The following is a 14,104-nucleotide window of genomic DNA, read 5'->3' as shown; positions in this document are numbered from 1 at the left end:
TGGGTATTGCATTTCGATTTGGCATTAGGATTTAAGGAGAAAATAATCCCCCAAATGTAAACTGAGTCATGATTTACTTGATCAGAATGTAAACTGAAAAAAAAATTACTGTTCTTAAGTGAGCTCTTTAGGTCCATTACCATTGACGGTGCATATGACTGATACTTGATCAAGTCAAGTTTTTACATAGGTTGAGTCTTCCTTTTTTGCTCTATTTAAACACAGTTTCAGGAGCTTTTGACATGCGTACTTTCATTGTCAAACTAATCTCAGATGCACCTACCATCCATACTGGTAAATGCCACAAATTATAATGCAGTTGCAGAACCATTTGACAAACATGATTTATTCACTCAATATACATATCGCTATTTAGGTCAGGGTTTTGATTCTTTTGTAGCTTATGCCTGCACTTTTCAAACTTTTTCAGCGGGAGTCCCACTGTGGTTCCTATAAGTTTTTAAAATCAAATGTTTATCTTTGTTTTCCCCCCATTTTGGACTGACATTGCCGCCAAATTGTGAGAACTTTGCGGCCCACCGGTTGAGAGGCTCAGGCTTACACTTGTGAAGGAAGGAAACTAGTTGAAGGAGTCAATCACAAATGTGTGCGAGGTCCAATTTCATTTCCTTTATCCGCCATTGACAAGTACAGTTGTTGTTTTTTTTTTCCAAGTAAGGCAGGTTTCTCTCCCACTTTCTTTTAATCATCTAAAGTGTCAACCTGGGATGCTGTAAGAATAAATCCCCCCCCCCCATTCCGTGAATAGTGCTATTTTAGAAAATTGTCAAGATATCATTAAAACAATAGTACAGGCATGCGCAAGTCTCTGTCCGAAAAATAGATAAATTTTATTCACCAGAAAGCCAGTTTCTGATTGGGCAATATATTCTGTTATTGACGATATTTAGGTGACAATAATCGTCTTAATGTTTAAATCAAATATCGACTAGCACTAGCTGATAGTTCCTGAGGACCCCCTCCCCTCCTCATTTTATTGATTAATTCCAAGGACCCTAAATTCCATGACGAACCATTTTATAAGCCCCTACTTTTCACTTGAGAGTGGCGCATTGCGTCATCAAGTGAAACCTCCCCTCCCCCTACCCCCACATCAGAAGGTTTGACTTAGCAATAGCAATACGTAATGGGAAACATGAGAACATATATATCAACTCTTCTTTGGTAAACAAAAATCCCTATTCATTCTAGAAAGACTTACATTAATTCCTAACCAATTTAAATGAAAAGCCTCACATCCAGTTGCTACTTTCATAAGTGCACTTCGTTCACTAGCTGAGGTTGGGAAAAAGTTGGATGAAGCCACACTGAAATGATTAACGACTGCCTCTTGACGTTTGCAACTCACCTCTGTCACACCTTGATGACATGAACAAGTGCCTACATCCACGTCTACTCTTTGTGGATCTTTGCCAAGGCATGGAAGTAGGACCACTCCACATTGTTCAAGTTTGAAGGGAGTAACTCTAGCTCTGCATATGGTCCTCTACATCCAAGGATGACATGTGTGATGTACTCATACATGCGATCAGGCACAGACACATTGGTTCCTTGACATCTTGTCGACCTCTCAAAATGTCCCGTCATTCCGCAATTTCGACATTTTGCTTTTGCTGCTGCTGGGCAATAGTTTGGCCAACAGTGAACATATGTGCAGTTCACACATGCTTTTTCTGCGTCTGTGTATTAGGGCTTGGATGGACGGTCGTTTTGGGTCTTTTCTGGTCGAGATCGGGGTCGTGATCGTTCCTGCACATAGTGAATCTCGGTGTCTGTGTTTTTTCGAAGCTGTTCCATTTGTTGCGCACTGCTTTCCGTTATACTGCAGGTGTCGACACATTTCTGCAGGCTAAGGCTTTCAATTTGTAGCAGTTTTTCTTGCAATCCGTGATCATGGATTCCACAGACTATCCTGTCACGGAGCATCTCGTCTTCGAGATCTTTAAAATCGCAGTCGTCAACCAGTGCTTTTAAGTCTCTGTAGTATGCGCTAAAGCTTTCATTGCCCCGTTGAATGCGAGAGTTGAACAAGTACCTGAGGACTGACTGGTTCTTTCTCGGCTGACAGTAATTTGCAAATTTCTTCTTCAGTGGTTCAACTTTTCCAAGTTCTTCTGTCTTGAACTCAAAAGTCCTCGCTATTCTCTGTGCCGTGGCTCCCACCACATGTAGAAATGTAGCATAGCGCACTTCATCTCCTTTTTTGCTCAGCTCGGTTGCAGTTTTATATAGCTTATACGATGATAACCAGTCCTAATTCGTTGCAACATTTCCTTGGAAACTAAGGGGACCTGGAGGCTTTAATCCTGCCATTTTTCCTTAATAGCAGAACTTAACTTTTGACTCCTGACACCATGTGATGTACTCATACATTCGATCAGGCACAGACACATTCACATGGAGAGCAAGCAAGGAAGACGTTTGACTCCAGCTATGCATGGGATAGGAGTGATGCTTTATTAAACTTGCCACGTTGGGCTTTCTGGTATCAGTGAGGGTGAGGGTGCAGTGTTACATAATCAAAGTGGGGGGTACATTCCTGAGCGGGGTGACTCATATTAGGGTGCATGAGATGCAAGTAATACATCACAACATGTTTGAGAGAAAGGGTGCCGGAATTATTCTACAAGTGACGCTCTAAGGTGTTAGTGTTGAATCATACATGAGATCTGCGTTACCCGCTATGGTGGTATGTTAGCGATGGCCTATGTGCTGCCCAAGTAACGGCGTAATAGCGTCTCTGTCTCCAGCCCCACTGAATTCAGGCCAAACGCCACACTCTCCTCATTGGAGGAGATGGGGCTCTCCTTATTGGAGTAGATGGGACTCGCAAGATTCCACCTGAGACTGGGTCTCTTATGTATCTGTGGGTGGGAAGGTCAGCTTGGGGGGGGGGGGGGGTGGTGGAATCCCAAGAAGTCCAGAAAGGATGGAAGGAGGAACCAGAAGGGACTGGGGTGTAGGGAGGGCAGCCTGTTGCACTCAAGCAGCCCACAGGGGATGCCGGAGTAGCTGCCAAGGAGGAGCAGAGGAGTGATGTTTTGCAGGATGCCACTAGAAGTAAACCCATAGGACGACTATAAGGAGGAATTTGAATGAAATGATATTAGACTGTATGTTTATTTACAAAAAAAGTAAATTGTTAAACGTGATTGAAATTGCAAAATAGTCAAGAATAAAAGAATGAGACTGTTAGTCCAAAAGAACTGGCAATTGAAAACAGGCCAGTGGAGGCCAGTCTTTACACAAAGCAATTATGAAACAGTTCTCATTTTTTTACAATTTTGAAGCCTGTTTGCAGGATTTTAAGTTCAGGGTGAGCTGAGCAGTTGTCGACGAGCAGGCAGATGTGGCGATCTTGAACCCAAAGTTCCACATTCCAATCGTCAAGCCATCATCAAAAGACCTTCCCCATCATCCATGCACTTTTGGAAGACACATACTTTACAAGCAATGTGTTCAAATCGTTTGATAAAGAGTGGGGCTTCTTCGCCTTCCTGATGATAAGGAGAGGCCTTTTATTTAATTTATTTTTTTCTAAGTTCCGCTCATGTTCACGCACATGACTGTTATGCGTCCCTTTGCTTTTTTTCCCCTCTCTGAGCAACTCTCTCCTCTTTACACAATATCCTCTGTCTTGGAAGCCACAGAAATACAACCCTGTTTCATGGGTGTTGAAAATATTTTCCGATGTATACTTCCCGAACACTTCTTTCATGCCTTCTTTTTTCCATTCATTTGCAGCTTTCAGATCAGCATACTGCTTCTCCCCAAGCTCCTTATACATGAGGTTATTTCTTGCCTTCCAGCAGGACAGCCAACCTTCCATTGGCTCAAACGCCGTTCCAGGTGCTGCCACAAGCTCCTTTGCTTTTTCTTTCAGGATTGGCCCTGATAATCTTGCGCCCTGCGCAAACTAATGTTCAAACTGCACATACAGAGCATGGCCAACATCTTCCTTTCCGTCACATTTTGGGTTTCTCTGCCTCTTCCCCGTTTTCACACTCTGCCGTGATCGGATCCCTTGCTTGCCAAATCGTTGAAACCCGAGATTGAGACACTCCATATTTCTTTGCTACTGATCCCTGGCTTGCTCCGGGAGCTTGAAAACTTCTCAACATTTCTTTCTTTTGAGTCAGAGTCAGGTCTGCTCATTTTTTTTCTTAGACAGGAATATGTCTTGGTATGTGAAAAATACATGCACTAAAACAATCTGAATGAATAGTAAAGTTCTAATGAGGCAAGTGTTAATATAAGTTTGTGTAAAAGCTTTCAGTAAAGGCTATCTTACTGGAACGCTGGCATGGCCTGCCTTGCCAAACAGGGCAGACTTGTGTCTTCCAACAAATTGGCACAAAGCCATTACTTCAGCATCTCTCCAGTTACTTCTCCTTCTTCTTGACAGATCTTCCTGAAATTTAATAGGGAAAAATGCAGATTTCACTAAATGTATAGTTTAATGTATGTTTACCATTGTTTCTCTTCATAGCAATTAGAAAGTATGTTTATAGTGCTACTTCTAATAGCAATGTATACCATGCAAACAGTTTACTGGGGAAAAAAAAACCAGTTACAACCTATGGAAAATGCAGTCAGGTAAAAACTGCTGTTACTAGCTTTATCTGACATGGAAAAATGCTTAGAGGTAACATCCTGAAAGAGTGTTTTTCTTTTTCGCAAATGATGCGAAAACATAATGTAACTTGTAGCTGACATAATTTTTAGGGTAATATCAGTCACCCTACTTTCTGAAAAAGGTTAAATGTATGCTTGATTATTATTGTTGTTAAAGTGAAAACATTCTAAATATTCTTCATAAATTCTTAATATTGTTCAAGACATCATGAAATGTATAGAATTTATATCCAGAGATGATGCCACCAATACTTAAAGATTTGCAACCTTTTCATTAATTGACAAAGTTATGTGAAGCTGTCATGAATGTGCATTATTATTACTGTTGCTGTCACTCAGTCACCCGGCGAGATCGCGATTTCATTAATTATTTCGGCTGTAATCATACACTTATATTTGCTAACCAGCAAAAGAACTGAAAAGTTTTCTTGACAACTTACCTTTGTCAATTTCTTTCCTAGATTTTTCCCACCATGCCAGACATCGGGTTCCTAATGAAAGACAAATTTAATAATCGTTAAAAAAATCTCCTTTTCACTCTGTAACAAGGCTGATAAAAACTGATCAAATTAATTCATATTCACTGTGCCAACTTGCAATTGACTTGACTGTTAGAAGATAACTTGACGTTGTCAGCATTCTTGAAACTGAATTTTCACTAAAATGTCCAATTATCTTGTCTTGTCTGATATTCCCCATTTCTGACTTGATTTGCTTTATTTGAGGATCAAATAAAAAAAAACTGTGATGACTCGAAAGTTACAAAATTATTCTAATACAAAAATCTTACTCATTTTAGCTGTGATTTCAGGATGGGCATCGATGATGATTTCTTTCACCTTGAGTCCCTTCTCCTCCAGATGAGCCATACTCTCGAAGAAAGCCACTGGCTCCATTTTGTTGCTGGATCCTTCGGTCTGGCGCTTGTCCTTGAAGGACGCATGCATTATATCTCCGCTGGATGCCTCCATCACCAGATAGTTGTAGGTCAAGCATTGCGCTGTGTGTCCCGGGCTATCATTACGCCCATCACTTAAAGAGAACATATGTTTTGGAATAGAAGGACACTGTCAGGGCACACTGGAAATTTTATAAATTTCCATTTTTTGGATCTGTGCTATAAATAAATAATCATTTAGGGAAATGTGCATATTCTCATTTATCAAAGAAAACAGGAAGACTTTTCTAAATATTGCAGATGAAATGTAATAGACAAAATATATATATATATTGGAATATTTACCCATCAGCACAACACCATCTGGTGTAGCTGCATGCTTAGCTACATTTGCAGCCATCAATCCTTCTGCATGCTGCTGCACGGTTTGGCACACGTATTTATTCTGTATGCGTTGGAAAGTTGACTTGTTGACCATGGCCAACCCAGCATGTCTTGACAGCAGCTGCACCTTGGCAAAGTTATTGCCAGAGAGCACAATAGATGAAGCAACCTTCATGTCTCCGGAGTGAACCTGGTTCACTGTCCTCTGAGTGCAGGATTGGCTTGTGTGGCCATCTGGGCAGGTCTACGAAAATAGAAAGACAAAAAGAAACTTAATAGATTGGCACTTCATATATTATTATACTTCCCTGGTTCAGCAGCTACTGTACAAATGTATTTTAATATCTAATTCTTTTTGTTGGGGAGAATACTTCATCTTGCATGAATTGTAAAGTAAAAATACAACGGGCAAACAAGACAGACTTAGCACTGTTCAGAAAAATTTACAAACAGCAGTATGTCTCATCAGTTTTGCACTCAAACGTACAGAAACTGTAATAATAAAATCTCCCATGACATAACTATAGTCTCACTTTTTGCAACTTTGATATCTAAGAATGCAAAAGACTTGGAAAAAAAAATCAAAACTCGTGAATAGTACCTTTGTGTTATAATTTGGATGAAATCAATACCACGTGAAGGTCATGAGATCCCCATCTCCCTTCCGCATGATAAATTAAACAACTACTTCTACCAATTGTTCAAACACAAACAAGAACACAGTTTTAAATGCATTTACCCAGCAAAGGTGTGCTGCAGTGCCCGAGGGTTTTATTTCTATGGTGAGAGGCTCCTTCCCACATACAGTGCACACTTTCTTGCTTCTCCTTGCAAGATCAGAGAGCACGCTTTCCTCGATGAGGAAAAAACGTGCCGAGGCCGCAACATCTGCCTTCTCAACCCGTTCATGTAGGCCAGATCGTGTGAAACTTCTCTCTGCATCCGGCTCATCCTGCTCCTCACTGATGGTGTGCACTTCGTCTCCGACACAAAGGACAGGAAGTCCTGTGCACTCGCTGCAATGAACAAAACATTGATTAATTGGTCTCTGCAACAGAGTTTAAGTTTAAGAACACATTTATCTTACAATATGTACAGCATGAATGACACAACTTGAATTTGGTATGGTAATGACAAGTGAATTCATACATTTAACCTGTTCCTCGCTAGAACCGGGTTTAACCTATGGGAATTTCAGGATCTTGGAAGCAACGGATCAATTACCTCTGCATTATGGATAACTCTGCCTCGATATTGTAATCTCCATCTCCAGTTCATCGAGATAGACAAAGTCTCCTTTGACTATGGGAAGCTATAGCGGGTGTATGGAACGCCCCGCTACTCCCCACAGGGGTGCTCCTACTACGCTCCCCCCCCCCCCCCCCCCCCCCCCCCCCCCCGTTTTAAAAAAACTAGGGGCATAAATGGCCCCAGACCAAATATAAAACCCAGGATGTGAACTCCCAAATCCCGCACAACCGGGGATCTCGCAGAGCCCCACCCGTCTTAATGTACAATCTGACCCGTCCTTGGGGGTCTGCCAAGGACAATTCAGTGGACCACCGCCTAGGTCACTCATGTACCAAATGGGGGTGCGAGGGACTGTCGATATTGGGAGGGAGATAAACCCTATGACCCTCAACCCCCCTGTTGGGATAAAACAAATATTAAGGACAATAGGACGGGAAAACGCCCATCCTACAAAATTCAAGGAAATCGCCCCCTAAATCACCCAATCACATACAAATTGAACACCTCTCTTGACATCATAACAAAACCCCGCAAGATGAATAAAAACTACTCATATAAACGCACTATTAGTAGAGCGGCTAAGCACCAGAATCGTTCACTTTTTGAAGAAAGCATGAAATTTTGTACATGGTATCTATGATACATGAGGATTGTAGAAAAAAAATGGATCCAAAAAATAGCGCCCTCTGGGGGCCGCCATATTTAATTCCAATATGGCCGCCAAAATCATAATACTTTTGGCCATATCTCCTGTTCTATTGCACCTAGGACTGAGATTCAAATGTCTCTTCCCATGTCTTCAGTGTCTAGGAACATGATGGCAGTATTAAAATCTATGTCAGAGGTCCGCCATATTGAATTCCAAGATGGCCGACAAAATAAAATTACTTTTGCACTCGTTTTGTCCCTTTTTTTTTTTGCTATTTCACCTTGGAGTTAAATCTAAACGACTATACCTGTGCTTTTTTGTCTAGAAAATTATTGCTTATTATCAAAATCTATATCAGAAGTCTGCAAAATTGAAATTAAGAAATAACACCCTCTGGGGCCACCATTTTGAATTCCAATATGGCTGCCGAAATCAAAACACCCTCTGTCCATATTTCCACTTCTATTGCACCTAGGAGTTTAAGCGTTTTCGATGTCTAGAAACACATTGCCAGTGTCAGAACTTGCATATGCGGTATTTGATTTCAAGATGGCCGCCATGCTATTACACAATAGGTGACAATATACGATATGCCTATGTTCTTGATACTTTTGAACATATTTCAAATGAGCTCATTTCACCATATAGCCACAATATAGTCGTTTTTGCAAACCTTTGAATACTTGATATTTTCACGAAGACAAGCACACAGTTCAAACATATATATCCATTTTGGTGATTTGAAAAATGTTGGTTGTGTCAAAATCAGAGGATTCTCAGATGGCCACCATGTAGTCCGCGCTAGTGCAACCATTAGGCCTTGACTTTCCCAAAATAAGAATGTTGGACAGTTCGACTCCCAGGTAAGGATGTTGGCTAACCTCTTGGAGTTTCTGGCAGAGGATCCAATAATCAGCGAACAACTGCACTGTTGATGAGATGTTTGTTGAGATTTTTGTGGTATAGATGAAAAATAGGAGATAAGGATGTCCTGTCCACATTTATCTGTTCTGATCTCCTACTTATAACATACCCCTCCACATTTGCAAAGTGCAGTACATTCCAGCTTTGTCTTGAAGCACTTGCAGTTCCCCTTGCAAGATTTGATGCAGTTACATGAAATTAATTCAAGACAAGCTGCTTCGGCGATGGGCAAGGTGGACCACTTCGGAACAAAACCATTAGATTCGGCCGACTCCCACCCCCATTCAGTGACATCAGGAATTTGAGGTTGTATTTCAAGTGATTGTCCCCACACATGGCCTGACTGGTAAGATGATCGCTTGATGTGTTGTTCTAAGACAGCTCTCGTGGGAGGGATGTTCTCGATGTTTCTTTTCATTTTTGCGAAAAGTTCCATTCATGCTTCATTGACACGAGTCTCATCACTGGTCCAGCTGTACATCAGGACAACGAATCGTTGAAGTTCTAGAACAACTTCATCTGGTAGTTGTGCTGTACACGGCCGTGACAGTGCAACAAACGTGTTGGTGATATCTGGCCATGCAAGCCAAGTCTTCCATGCAGATTTCTTCCCGTGGTTGGCGAAGTAGGATGTTACATCACATCCAGTGAATGCGTGAAAGAAAAGCAATCCTTTGGCCATCTCTGGGGATATTGCACGGGCAATCTCATGGATTCGAATGTACCTGAAATCCTTGCCAGTTCCAAAAGCTATCCAGAGTTGCTCGATGTCTGGCAAGTCCTGGAAATGGGCAAGAGCGAGCACAACAACATCAGTATCAACAGTTCGTATCATTGCTCTCTTGAACCCACAGTTCATAGCATCTTTGACATGAAGAAGGATCCGCGTATCTGCTTCTTCATGCGAGCATGGTTGAAGTCCATCTGTGGTGTAAGCCTCTCTAGAGGTGACAACAGAGTCCAGTAGGGTGGAAATGATGACCTTGTCACCTGTGTCCTTGGAAACACATTGCTGTCCTAAGAATTGGAAGAGTTCATCCTTGTTGTCATCATTCTGCAAGAAGTTTTTCCAGTTCCCTGGAAGCTTCACATTACCAGACACCCTCTTCCTTGTCCCTGTACCTCTGTTTGCTCTTGTTGAAAGCTTTAAACTGTTCTTGAGATACACGTCCCAAGCGAGCTCAACGCGCTTGACCTTTCCAAGTTCGAACAAGATATGCGGGATGAATGCTTCCTGTGCATATTCAGCGAAGGTTTTTGATTCCTTAACTGGAATCAGATGCACAAGCGCCGCACCAACAAGGATTGTCACATCTGTAGATGGAGTGTTTGTGACAGCTGACGGAGTATTGATGAGAGTCTCAAGCAATCTAACCAGATCTGATTTGGTTCCTTGTTTAAGTGTTCCAGACGAAGAAAGTGATGGGGGATATTTTTGGTTTTCATGCTTGAAGAACTCTTTGATGTCACCCTCTCTTGTCTGACTGGCAATGTATAGTCATGAGAACAATGCGCAGTCGCTCTTCAGATCCATTATTGTCTGCTTTTCCTTGGATGGACCCACTTGCTTTCGATTGCGGAAAAGCGGAAGTGAATTTCGTTTGATGGGTGCACTGATGGGTGTTTCGTTTTTCAAGAGGCGTTCCTCGATGAAGGTTTGATACTTCCTCTCTCCCAGGGTGTGAACTTGCTCCATACCCTCCACAACTTTCTGCGGCATGACATCTTGTGAATCTATTGTTACCAATTCCTTTGTACGATCCATGAACGGATTCCCCAACTCATCCATCACATCAGCAAGGGAGCGCACATCATCAGCAAAGGATTTTTGCACCGATGGACTCTGTTCATGATGCTTTGGATGAGTATCCGCAGGTGACTTGTCAGCACTGCTCTCATACTCTTCAATGGCCATGGCTAGATGCGGCCCTGCCACCATCCATCGTCGTAGGGCACCTGGATCTTCTGTCAGACCGATGGCTCCTCCGTTACCCTTGACTTGAGCATTCACCTGCTCATGCGCGTGATCCAAACCAATTGCAGAGTATGGATTCCCAGTTTTGTTTGATGTGAATGCACCACGCATGAAGTGTTCATGTACATCTGCTTGATGGTTGGTATACATGCAATGCATTATTGTTGCAAATGAGTGTGATACTTCACGAAATAATGGCATCAGTGCAATTGTAGTCGGCAGCTTACAGGTATGTTGCATCTGCATATTTGCATGGTATGCAGCCCAAGACACAAAATCACCAACCGAAATTTTGGCGGCCATATTTTCTCATTACTGCGGTCTTCATCAAACTTGTCTCTATCTGGTCGCATTGGTCCGTACGTCACTGGTGCTTTGTATTCCTTCGGCATGGATGGTGCAGGCAAGATGTTTGTGTATGCAAGAGGAAGAGGATGGATTCGCTTGTCTAGGAGGTGAGTCACGCTGATCTCCTTCCCCCATACCTCAGCTAACAGGGCAGCTACCTCCCCGATGTAGGCTGGGGTCATGTAGGGCAAATCCCTACTAGGAGGAAGGTGTGGAGCATCAGTCTTCAACAGCAGACGGGCAAGTAGTCCCCTCCGCAATGCCTCCTTTTGGCTTGCGCCAAAAAACCTCACTCGGGAGGTAAACCCGAAGGAGGCATTGCGGAACCCACGTTGCCAGGCTTCAATCTCACCAATTCCCAGCGAACAACAATGAATATGTATCCGCTGAAAGTGGTGGACGTGAGCCTCGACCAACTCCCGGCACACCCGGGAGGGTTCATCCGCGTCACACGCATCCTTCCGCCCCCGGAGATGGAGCACAAGGACTTTACCTCCTGCTCCCAGCTTGAGGCAAGCCTCCAGCAGTGCTCTTTGCCCCTGCCACCTGCTGGGGTGGGCAGTGTAGTCCAGCCCCACCTCACCCATTGCACGGATGCATGGATTACACAACAATCCTCCCAGGCATCAACCTCCCACTCCCCAGCAGCCCTTGCATGCTTGGGGTGAATCCCCACAGACACGACCCAATTTCGGTCTGCTGGAACTTTAACCTCATTGAATCAAGCGGGGTCGCAATAATTGATAACCCTACCCATCAGGCGAAGGGGTACCCTGGGAGGACAGCCCACCTCTGCAAAGGCTAACTCCCTCCCTCGCTTGTGAGTAGCCTCCTCCAGCCGATCCAAATGGAAATAGCTGTCGAAGGCGAGGGGCACGTAGGGTGTTTTTGCAGCCCCTGCGTATGACCCTGCACTCAACGAGGGAGGAGCCCCTAATGGGCCAAATTTCTGGAGGTGCAACCCCTCCAGAGGTTCCCTAGGAGACTGCTCCTTGGCTACTAGGTGTAGCCACCCTTTCACCTCCACTAGGGGAACTCCCCACAGTGGGACGGGGTGTTGCCACACTGGCAGCAGCAGCCTGGGGATGGTTGAGCTGAGGTGCCCACAGACCGAAGTGAGAGGAATTCCTCCCACTGCTCATGGGTGAGCTGATTGGTGAGCCAGGCCAGTGCTCTCCAATGTAACAAAGCTGCCACAGTGGAGCTTGGCCTGACTCTTAGCTCAGCCGGGCGCCTCCAGCCCATAGTGCGAGTAACTAAAAGCACTTATTCCAAACTTCAGAATGCAGATAATATCACTCCCCAGACAGCGAAGCGTTCCACTCCAATTAGCTGCAAAGTGTATAGATGGATTCCCAAAACCAACACGGCAGAGCGTCCAGGTAAAAAATTGAAAATCTCTTCACTTTTAGTTCAAAATCCCTCTCACATTTGTGAACTTTCTACAAAGCTGTATCCAAAGCAAGAGCTTTGTTAAAACATGTCTTTCTCTTTTTGGCTCAGTATCAGGGACTCTCTTCCTGTCCCTTTCTTTACTCGACACAACCCAGCGCTATCTCCCTCATATCTTTCCACTCTCTGGCTTGCCACGTCGACAAATCTAGATATCTTCTTCTTTTATACATTCCAAAACTATGACTTATGACTACACAGAATGGCACACATTCAGGCCTTTCAACCCCAACGCAAGAGTTGAACACTTGCTATCCCATGTCTGCCTACAAACCACAGCCAGGTCGGCTAACGACCGCAGTGACCATGAGGGCGGGGATGCGAAGTCCCCATGCCCAGTGAGGGGATTAAGCCGATCACCTCATGGACAGACATAGCACAGCAGAAAGAGAGAGAGAGAGGAGGAAAAAGAGGAAAGGGAAAGGAGAATAAGAAGCACTAAAACAACTAATATGAAACAAAAATAACTGACAAAGTAATGCCTACCTGAAAAGTTCATAACTTACACATACATAGCACCTAACAGCGTTCATTAAGGTGCGATTGTATCTCTCCACTTGGCCATTGGCAGAGGGGTGGTAAGGCGTGGTCTTCGTTTTGTGAATGGTCAACACCTTATACAACTCTTTAAAGAGTTGACTTTCAAAATTCATTCCTTGATCAGTAAAGACCTCAAGGGGATAGCCAAATCTACTAAAGAACTCCCCCACTGCTGCCCGAGCAGTCTGCTCCGCTGTCTGGGAGGGGAGTGGAATGCACTCCACCCATTTGGTGAATTGATCCACCATCATCAAAATGTACTCATTGCCCCTCCAAGATTGTGGTAATGGACCCAAAAAATCGAGGTGTACTCTCTCCATTGGAGAGCCTGCATGGTACATTTTCATGGGACTATGTCCGTACCTGCTAGATTTTTTACTCTGATTGCAGGTTTTACAGGAAGCCACGTACTCCGCGACATCATGTCCAAAACCATACCAAAAGTAACGCTCCTTTACTAAGGCTTTGGTACGGTCCCTCCCTGCATGGCCTACTGATGGGAGGTCATGAGTAGACTGCAGGACATCCTGCACTAACGAGCGTGGCACTACCAGCCGATCCCTTCCATCTTTGTGAAAGTACAAGAGTCCATCGATCTTCCGGAAGACATCCCTGTTGATCCACAGGTATTTCTCCGCTGGACTCCACAGCATGGTAGTGGCCTCATTAGGGGTTGTCCCTTCCTTCAGCCATTCTAGCAAATGCATTAAATGAGGGTCACCTTCTTGCTCCGCCCTAATGCGCTCCATCACCTACCCTAGCCACAGCTATCTCCTCTAAGTGACCTTGGGAACACCGCAAACTTCTCCCAAAGTCGTCTACGACAGCGTGCACTACATTTACATGTATGCTGTCTTCTGTTGCTGCCTTCACTAGCTGTGCCTTTGGCTTCACAGTGAGAGGGACTACATAGTCTACCTCATCCTTGAATTGTGCCCAATTACTATGGGCCTTGGTGCAGTATTTGCACCCCTTGCACGGTAAGTCTTCCAAATCGACTTTTTGGCCATTGTTTTTACACCTTAGG

Source organism: Diadema antillarum, unplaced genomic scaffold (assembly GCF_040938485.1).
Source record: "Diadema antillarum isolate AM-2024a unplaced genomic scaffold, OU_Dant_1.0 scf00000172, whole genome shotgun sequence".
Classification (NCBI taxonomy): domain Eukaryota; kingdom Metazoa; phylum Echinodermata; class Echinoidea; order Diadematoida; family Diadematidae; genus Diadema; species Diadema antillarum.
Note: the sequence above shows the minus strand (reverse complement) of the source record.